Source organism: Tenebrio molitor, chromosome 5, assembly GCF_963966145.1.
Source record: "Tenebrio molitor chromosome 5, icTenMoli1.1, whole genome shotgun sequence".
Taxonomy (NCBI): domain Eukaryota; kingdom Metazoa; phylum Arthropoda; class Insecta; order Coleoptera; family Tenebrionidae; genus Tenebrio; species Tenebrio molitor.
This window is the reverse complement of record NC_091050.1, coordinates 8,809,942-8,820,660: the sequence shown is the minus strand read 5'-3', so window position 1 is coordinate 8,820,660 and position 10,719 is coordinate 8,809,942. Positions and strand designations below refer to the sequence as shown.

The 10,719-nt window shown below is 33.7% G+C and overlaps 1 long non-coding RNA gene across 1 annotated transcript; it reads left to right on the top strand.

Moving 5' to 3' along the window:
- The first annotated feature begins 833 nt into the window (after nt 1-833).
- On the top strand, nt 834-8,850 carry LOC138130524 (uncharacterized). Its single transcript, XR_011159603.1, has 2 exons — nt 834-1,524; nt 6,735-8,850. It is a non-coding gene; the product is annotated as an uncharacterized lncRNA (long non-coding RNA).
- Nucleotides 8,851-10,719: the final 1,869 nt, after the last annotated feature.

Below are 10,719 nucleotides of genomic sequence, written 5' to 3'. Positions count from 1 at the left end.
AAATACAAAATAAGCAGACGCGATCATCACGACTGATCTTTCTCAGTTCTGGGACATAAGAAAAAGCTTCATGGAAGACCGTCATGAATTACGATTCAATCACTGTCGCTTCAATTAAACTGATGTGACTAATTCAGATGAATCAGATCGTTGGAACAATTTGCAATTATTTTATTGCCAACCTCCTACAAAAGTGAATAGAGGTAATAGCAACGCAAGTGAAAGCATTTGGGTTAAACTAATCAAATATTAAAGCTTAACAGCAATTAAGGAAAGAGTCTCCAAAGGAATAGAAAGAGACAATTTTTCTTACAATTGTATTTATCACAGTTTTAAAAAGATAATAAAAAAAAAGTTTGTTTACTCGCTGTCCGCAGTATATTACAATAAATGGTAGCGACGGTTTTTATTCTGATTCATCACATTATGACAGTTAATTAAAATGCTTGAGCTTAATTGAAAAACAAAAACTTGTAACTGTACTTAAGTGAACAGTTTACAGTTTTTTCTATTTATACTGATTGGCATAAAATACAACTGTTCTGTAATTAGAATTAGAGTATTGATATTATTTTCAACTGTTTATATAAAGTGGTCTGTTATTAAATTTTTTCCGTTGAGCTTGAGATAAATGATTAAATAGCATCTATTAAAGCTTTAACTGTAATAAAGAACAATCGCACAAACAATCATTGAGGTATGATTTAGCACTTTGTAAATAATTATCATATCGATAATATCAGCAACAAATATAATTTAAATTCAATATTTTTTAGCTGTCTTATAAATAAAAAATATTAATTATTACATTAATAATTTATTAGTCGGGCCACTGCGAGTTAGATATCTGACCTCACCAATTTTATATAATGTACTTGTTTATTCCAGAATAAGTTCTTTAACCGCATTATTTCATAAATAGTAAAAATATAATTTCAGTTAGATATCTGACCCCGCTATTTAAGCAATTATAATGTCACTTACTCATTACAGTTAGAGTTCTTTAACCGAATTATAGTAAGAATACAATGTTATCCACTATTTCCAAATATCATAGCTAGATTTGTGAGCCCATCATTCATATTCTTATCAAATTATAGATATTTAACCCTGTCACATTAACACTGTTTTCAATTAGTTTCAAAACAAGAAAAACCTATATATATGTCTGTAAGAGCAAGATTGACAATCAGTTGTAATCAGTTGTTATTAGTCGTTGTACCGCCGTTGTGTCTGTAAATAAAGTTCTTTTTTTAAAACTTGTTTATTTAACAAGAAAATATAATTGGCGCAGTCGGTAGGATAACGCGATCGCTAATAAAATCCTGCATCGTGCAAGTTTCCGCGATTTGGAATTTCAATTCCTTAAGTGTTATCTCGAAGAACCTACAGCAGACCCACAACGCAAATCCTGTATCGTACCAAGATTTCGAGGTTCAACGATTAATCGGCGACAAGTTGGAGTCAACTTCCGGAGAATCCATCGAGAGACAACCTCCAGAAACAGACGCAACCCTGCACTAGGTGAGTCTGAGCTCCAATTTTTCTTTTCCTTCCTTTAACTCTCTGCATCGGAGTTGAATGAACATTTTGAATTTTTAATTTTCTTCAAAAGAAAAATATAATTAAAATAATAATTTCACGAACTACATTTTCGTAGTATTAACTTAGATCAATTAATCGACAAATTCAAGAAAAAAAAAACAAATCAAAATGACTCCCACACCTCAAAATATTGATCCTAATCAAGTTGTAAACAATTCAACCAACCTCAGCTTATTAAAATTATATGTAGACACGATTCCCACATATGATGGAAACGTTAATACATTAGAAGTCTTCATTAACTCATGCGACTACTTATTCACAACTTTTGGCACTTTGGCAAACGACGTTAACGCTTATTTGTTGAGAGTAGTAATTAGTAAACTGACTGGTCGAGCTCTAATCTTGATCGGCACTAAAACAGATTTAAATACTTGGGATTTATTAAAAAATGCATTACGCCTGAGTTTTGGTGACCAAAGAAATTTGGATTGCCTGGAACAAGACTTACTTACCTTATTTCCGTTTAAAAACGAACCACCTTTAGAATTCGGAAAACGTATTCAAATCGTTAGAAGTAAACTTGAGTCGAAATTAGGTAGCGTCAGTGTAACCGAAATGTGTATCAATACAAAGATAGTTTACAGCAACCAATACAACAAATTAGCTCTCAAAACATTTATTCGCGGACTACAGCCACAACTACAAAATATTATCCGATTACGAAATCCCGACACCCTAGAACAAGCAATGGCGTACGTGACTGAAGAGGAAAACTTCAGATATACGCAAAATTTCGCATCATTTTTACACCATCAACGACCACCCACCTCATTTTCAACAAAAACACATCAAAAACAAACGACCATACCATCGAACATACATACATTGTACCCAACATCATTTTCACCTCACGCAACTAACAACGAATCATACCTGAATTCACGACAATTTCATAGACAACCTGCACAATTCACTCAACCGCAATTCCCTAGGCAAACAATTAACATAACACCTTCTCGCAACCCCCCACAACAGAAATTTTTCACTAATAATCAAGTTTTCGGTAAGCCAAAAAATGTATTTCGTCCTACAGGCCAACAACCAACCGGTAAACCTGAACCGATGTCCACTACCTCTCGAAATCCCACGGTTAAACATTCATACCCATATAATCCGAATAACAATTATTTCCGACCTAATAATGGACCCAAAAATTTCGTATCAGAAGAACTCCATAACATCGAAAACGACCAAGCCCAACAGAGTCCACATCCTTTTGAATTTGACGGTGACGATTTCCAAGACGACTACCAGGACAATTCAAATCTCAATAATTACCCCGAACACACAATTTACGAAGAAAACATTAATACCGAAGATCAACAAATTCCCGAACCACCTTATCATTACGAACAACAAATACACGATGAGCAAAATTTTCCAAACGCCAGCCCATTTTACCAAACAACATAACATGCGAAATTAACAACGTGTCCACTTGCAACTCACTACCGTATATCAAAATTCAAAACCCACCATTAAAATTACTAATAGACACAGGCTGTTTCATTTCAATAATAAGACCATCTGTCGCAGAAACTTATTTCCCTTCTTCAATTTACCACGAAAATTCCAAAATTAAAACGGCAACAGGTGAAAAGGAACTTAAATATAAAGCCGACATCCCCGCATTTTCAGAATTTTGTTCAGATGACAACTTTAAATTCCTCCTTTACGACTTTCACGATTTTTTCGACGGTATTATTGGCCTCCGAGACCTATTAAAATTAAAATTATCAATAGATTTAACACATAACCGACTAATCAGCGATTCTTTAATCATACCCCTTTTCTTTCGACAAACGCACGAAAAATCGTTTACCTTTAGTGTCGATGCACACGAAGTAATGAAAATTAAACTACCGGTGAATTGCCTAAAAGGAGACGTCATAATTCCCGAACAAAAAATAAAAGCCTTATACGTACCAGAAACATTAACAACAGCCGACAACGGTTTTGCCAATACGGAAGTACACAACAACACAAACAATAGAATTACCTTAACATTAGAATCACCGATAAATGTCATAAGTTTTCCGACATCACAACAACAACATTTCGACTTTTTTCACCTTGATTCCTTTTTAACGAAATCAAAGAACATCAAACATAGCCCAGACATACAAAATCTCATAAGAACAGATCATTTAAATGACGAAGAAAAAAAAGCAATTTTGTCCCTATGCCACGAATTCAAAGATATATTCCACAGCGACGATAAAACATTGACTTTTACTAATCAAGTTAAACACACAATCAAAACGACAGACGAAATTCCAGTCCACACAAAATCATATAGATACCCATTCGTCCATAAAGCAGAAGTTGCAAAACAAATAGAGCAAATGCTAGAAAACGGTATAATTAGACCTTCACAAAGTCCATGGAGCTCCCCAATATGGATCGTCCCAAAAAAAATGGATGCTAGCGGCAAGACAAAATGGCGTATCGTTGTTGATTATAGGAAAATTAATGAAAAGACAATAGACGACCGTTACCCTCTACCGAACATCAACGATATACTAGATAAACTAGGCAAATGCCAATATTTTACAACACTCGACCTTGCGTCAGGATTTCACCAAATTGAAATGGATCCTGAGTCCATACCCAAAACTGCCTTTAATGTCGAAAATGGACACTACGAATACGTTAGAATGCCCTTTGGATTAAAAAACGCCCCAGCCACATTTCAACGCGTCATGGACAATGTTTTAAAAGATTTGCAAGGCAAAGTCTGTTTCGTATACATGGACGACATAATCATTTTCTCGACCTCTCTTCAAGAGCACACATCGAATCTACGATTAGTTTTTGAAAAACTTCGCAAATGCAGATTTAAAATCCAGCTTGATAAGTCAGAATTTCTTCGTAAAGAAGTAGAATTTTTAGGACATGTCATAACACCTGACGGAATAAAACCTAACCCAAAAAAGATAGAAGCCATCAAGAAATTTCCCATACCAAAAACCGTAAAAGACATAAAGTCCTTTCTAGGCTTACTCGGATATTACAGACGATTTATCAAAAACTTTGCGAAAATTACAAAACCATTTACAAAATGCCTGAAAAAAGGTGAGAAAATTTTACATACAACAGAATTTTGCCGCGCCTTCGAATATTGTAAAAACATTTTAAGCAATGAACCAATATTGCAATATCCAGATTTTTCCAAACCATTCATACTGACTACAGACGCTTCCCAGTTCGCGATAGGTGCAATTCTAAGTCAAGGAGAAATTGGCAAAGATTTACCAATTGCATACGCATCCAGAACCCTAAACACAGCTGAATGCAATTACAGTACAATCGAAAAAGAACTTTTAGCGATTGTATGGAGTACCAAATATTTCAGACCATACCTATTTGGCAATAAGTTTACGATAGTGACTGATCATAAACCCCTGCAGTGGCTTTTCAACTTGAAAGAACCTAGTTCACGACTCGTGAGATGGAGACTCAAATTAGAAGAATTTAATTATAACATCGTTTATAAAAAAGGAAAACAAAATACCAACGCTGATGCCTTGTCGCGAATAGAAATACATGCATTAGAAAAGGACGATGATAGATTTTCCACAATCGGAAATGAAGGCGACATTTCAGAAACCATTGACAAATATTTAACTAATCCTGATCCGAAACCCACTCTCGATTGCCCCTCACTAAAAGAACTAACCTCCAAATTAAAAAGCAAACAAAAAATTAATATCATATCCGATATCCAAATTAAACCACCCGATTATGATGATAACGAAACAATACACACCTCCATTGAAAACCCCGTTCTTGAAATCCCAATAACAAATAAACCTGTAAATTACTTTAAAAGCCAAATTATAATCCACTGTAATAAAGACGCACTAAAACCAAACATTAAAATCACAAAAGCTTTTGATAAAACCAAAATAACTGCTTCAATACCTCTAACAAATTTTGAAACCAACACCGTGAACATACTAAAAACTAACCTCGATCCCAAACAAACCCATTGTTTATTCTTCAAAAGTCCTGAAATTGAGCCAAGATTTATAAAAACAGTCCAAATGTATTTCAAAAATACAGCCTTTAAATTCATCAAGAGTAACATCATCTTACAAGACCTCGTAAACCTGGAAGATCAAAAAGAAAAATTAAAATATCATCATGAAAGCAAGACATGTCACAAAGGTATTAACGAAATGACCAATTCCCTTCAGAGAAACTACTATTGGCCAAACATGATAAAAGATATAACAGCGTACGTTAATAATTGTGAAATATGCCAAACCGCTAAATATGAAAGAAACCCACCTGTAATAAAATTCAATTTAACACCGACATCTAGCAAGCCATTCGAACACATACACATGGACACATTTAAAATCCTCAATCATTCATTTTTGACCATCCTCGACTCATTTTCGAGATATGGACAAGCATATTGTATCACTTCGCTGAATCCAATTAACATATTAAATAGTCTATTAACCTTCATTTCACACCATGGTCTACCCCAAAAAATTACCACAGATTGCGGTGGAGAATTTAAAAATAATGTTCTAAGCGACTTTTGTAAACTTCACAAAATAGAACTTCATTATACAACCCCAAAGAACTCAAACAGTAATTCTCCCGTAGAAAGATTCCATTCGACACTCGCCGAAGAAATCAGATGTCTCAAATTAGAAAAACCTCGCGATAGTATCGAAACCTTAATCAGTTATGCCATCATCGGATACAATAACGCGATTCACTCAGTAACAAACTACACCCCTTTCGAAATAGTTAAAGGACACATTAACTCAGACGACCCTTTTGAAATGACAGATACCAAAATCATCAGTAATTATATCCAACAACATAAGGAAAAAGTTCAAACATTATACGCTGACATAAAAGAGAAAACACAAACAAAAAAGGAACAAATAGTCGATAAACTAAACGCAACTAGAGAAGAACCTAAAACATTTATACCCGGACATTCAGCTTATATTAGCACTAAAGAAAGAAACAAAGCTAAACCTAAATTCATTTCCAGTAAAATTCTTGCTAATAATGATAAAAAATTAAAAACTCGTCAAGGTACCTATCATAAAGCAACAGTCAAAGAACCAAGAAAATTTAGCACTGGTTCTCTTTTACAGGATGATCGCTAAACACATTTTCATCATCTCGCTTGCGTACCTAGTGGTACAAGCAGAAGACATCCAAGTAACCCCGATCCCTTCGCAAATCCTCCCATTCCACTTAGGAAAAGGAAAAATAATAGAATCTAAACACACCTTCATCCACTATGTAGAATTAGCCCCCTTAGTTAAACTATTAGATAATACGATTACATATTATAACATAATCAATAATACTTTAAGTAATTACACAACGTTTAGTTCTAGAGTCACCTATCGAAATATATTAAACAACTTACTGACACACGCTCATTTTCTAATTAAACAAGCGGACAATAAATTAAAAAATCTCGCCCCACATATTAGAACTAAAAGAGGACTAATAGACTTCGTAGGAAAAACGTCAAAATTTCTTTTTGGTACATTAGATTCGGAAGACGCAACCAATTTCGAAAAAGCAATCGATACCCTTTCACGTAATCAAAAATCTATAAATGAACAAATGCAAATGCAAATTTCTTTGACTCAACACTTAATCGATCATTACAATCATACAATTACCACACTCAACAATAATCAAAAATTAATAGAATCCAGACTGAATTACTTCGAACATAATCTCATTAAATCTTTTGATGATATTTCAAGTTTTCTCAGAGCACAGAATACCCTAGATCAGATCATTTTAAACTCACAAAATTTAATAACACTATTGGACAACTTAGAAAATGCTGTTACATTTGCAAAATTAAATACTGTACACAATTCCATCATTTCCGTCTCTGACATAAAACATATTTTAAATACATTAACCAACCTCTATAAAATCGATAAAATACCATTTTTCCAAAACATCCTTTCATACTACCAATTGATTGATCTAAGAGCTTCCTTTATTAAAGATAAAATTATTTTCGCAATAATCATGCCTATCTTCAATTCCGACAACTTCGACTATTACCACCTATACCCAATTCCTCAAAACAACCTAACCATAATACCCGAACAACCATTCCTAATGCTCAGCTCGCTAAACCATCAATATGAAGACGAGCCATGTGGTGCCATAGAAGACCTCTACATCTGTCCAGACAAACTAAACCCCAACGGAGAAGATTGCGTCATATCACTAATCCTGAACGTGAAGAAGAAGAAATGTTCCCTAACACCAATCCACACACCTCATACGATCACTAAAAGACTGAGTCATAACTGTGTTTTAGTCATCCCAGGAACAACTATATCCAAACTTGAAAAATCTTGTGAAAGTAACGGCTACTTCATCATAGAAAAACCCAGTGTTATCAAAATCCCTCACCACTGTAAAATCAAAAACAAGGAATCCACCTACATCAATGAGGAAAACTCCATACTAGGTGAACCCTTCATACTCCCGGAAGTTAGAACAGAAGAAGTTGAAAACCACCCTACTATCGAACACCTGAACCTACGTCACATCGATTTAGACGACATTTCCCAACTGAAAAAGGAAGCCTCATCAATCCACACCCCTCGAATTGTAGAGTATCACCAAAGCCACCCCGTCTACATCAGCATACTTGTTGTCCTGACCCTTGCCGTGTGCTGTTTACTACTCTGGAAATTGAAAAATCGCTGCTACAAGAAAACCACAAATTCAACCCCGGAGAACCCAAGTCCAGAAGAAAAAATCGAAAATAAACCAATTTTATTTTCGAACTTAAGGAGGGAGGAGTTAGATATCTGACCTCACCAATTTTATATAATGTACTTGTTTATTCCAGAATAAGTTCTTTAACCGCATTATTTCATAAATAGTAAAAATATAATTTCAGTTAGATATCTGACCCCGCTATTTAAGCAATTATAATGTCACTTACTCATTACAGTTAGAGTTCTTTAACCGAATTATAGTAAGAATACAATGTTATCCACTATTTCCAAATATCATAGCTAGATTTGTGAGCCCATCATTCATATTCTTATCAAATTATAGATATTTAACCCTGTCACATTAACACTGTTTTCAATTAGTTTCAAAACAAGAAAAACCTATATATATGTCTGTAAGAGCAAGATTGACAATCAGTTGTAATCAGTTGTTATTAGTCGTTGTACCGCCGTTGTGTCTGTAAATAAAGTTCTTTTTTTAAAACTTGTTTATTTAACAAGAAAATATAATTTGCGTAGTCGTTTAATTTTTTTCAAGTGTTCTATTGAACGCGTACAGTTTATTAAAAATAAATTCACCTTCATTGCAGTTCAATTGTAATAAAATAAACATCAAATAATTTTCCTGACGCGTTTGTTTCTAATTTTCTTCGTCGCTGCAAACGTGATAATATTTTTATTTTTTTCTTCTTTCTAATTTTCACCTTCTTTTTCATGGCTCATCTGAAGTTGCATTTTTAAAGATTGTACATACATCCCTTTTCAAAGATTTTAATTGGGTGAAATAACTTAGTATCACAGCGGTGTTCATTTAAATTTCTCATCAAAGTTGACGTTGAAGAGTCGATTGTGAACGCACCACTCGTCAAAAGCACAAACAAGGCAAAATATGAGGTTAGATTTAAACAGCTGATCTGTGATCTGTAATCCGTGGTGAGTTCAACTCTTTAAAAAACAAAGAATGTATCACTTTGTTTTGGTCTGTTTCTAACGGTAAAGATATTTGTCAAGTTTAACAGCTGAAAATGTTTCTTCAAATTGCGCAATTATGATTATGAGCTGAAAGAATATGTACTAATCGTTGGGGAAACGTAGGTGATAATAAGGAAGTAATCAATAAGCCGATCCCAAAAAATACAGGGATCAAAAAACAAAGCAGGTGGGGTCTGTCTATTTATGAATGAATGAATAAATGTTCGTACTTATTCGTTCCGTTTAACATATTCCTCATGATGTAATAATAATTCGATGATATGACTCGGGAAACAGGAGCAGCACATTTAGTTCGTCCTAGGAACTCGTTGAATCTGCAGTCGGCTTCACTCGTAGATATCATCGATGGTAATTAATAATCATACCACTTGTTATAGATACTACAGCTGAGAATATAATTGCTTTGTAACAACATCACTTAAGTACATAGTTCTTCAAGTATTTTTTTTATATATTTAAAAAATTCGTCCATTCAATATTTACAGAAAAACTCAAGTGTACATATGTAAAATTAGTTGCTACAGGTTTGTTGCTCATTAGTACATTTAATTATGTAGTAGTCTTACATCATTTCTGCATTCATTTTTAATTTCTCAACTGCTCTGTTTTAGTATATTTTAAAGCAACTTCATAATTTAGAATAAGTGATTTAAAGCCTTGAAGACCGAATTAACAGGTGCCTAATATAATTATATCTTTTATCACTTTTATAAATGGTACTTACACTAATTCAATTTTAATTGTTTCTTGATCTTTCTGGAGTGAGATTTAAATAGCCTTATTACTGACCTGCTGTAGCTTTCAGGACCTATATCTATTTTCATATTTACTTATTTTTCTTCTCTTTGTTAATTCTGACGAACATAGGACATGAAAATTGTTTTTTCCAAAATTTATTGAAAGCGCCACCTATGCTCTCTTATGGTCTCTGAGCTTTCTTTTTTCTTGAAGAACCCGAATGACGTTATCTCCTCCACTTTTATAGAACCATCAATAACAATATTTTATCCTCAACAACTATTACAAGTTTGAATGATATCTGTCTCCCAGACTTTACAAAGAAATAAAATGTCAGTAAGTACATTGTCTCACGTGTTGTTTCTTCTAAACCAGAGATAAAATTCTCATCTTATGTTTACCTTGAATCTATCTATCTTGTATCTAACCAGATCTTATTTATGCTAAAATAGTCGTGTAAAGTGACCAACAACAAAATCACACAAGACTAATAGTGTGCTCGGTAACAACATTCTTGTAAACATTTATCATGAAATGATTCTCTTTCCCCTAAGGCAAATTAAATAATCCATACTTGAAAGCTTTTTAATCTACAATGAGCTTCAATATTTTTTATCAAGGA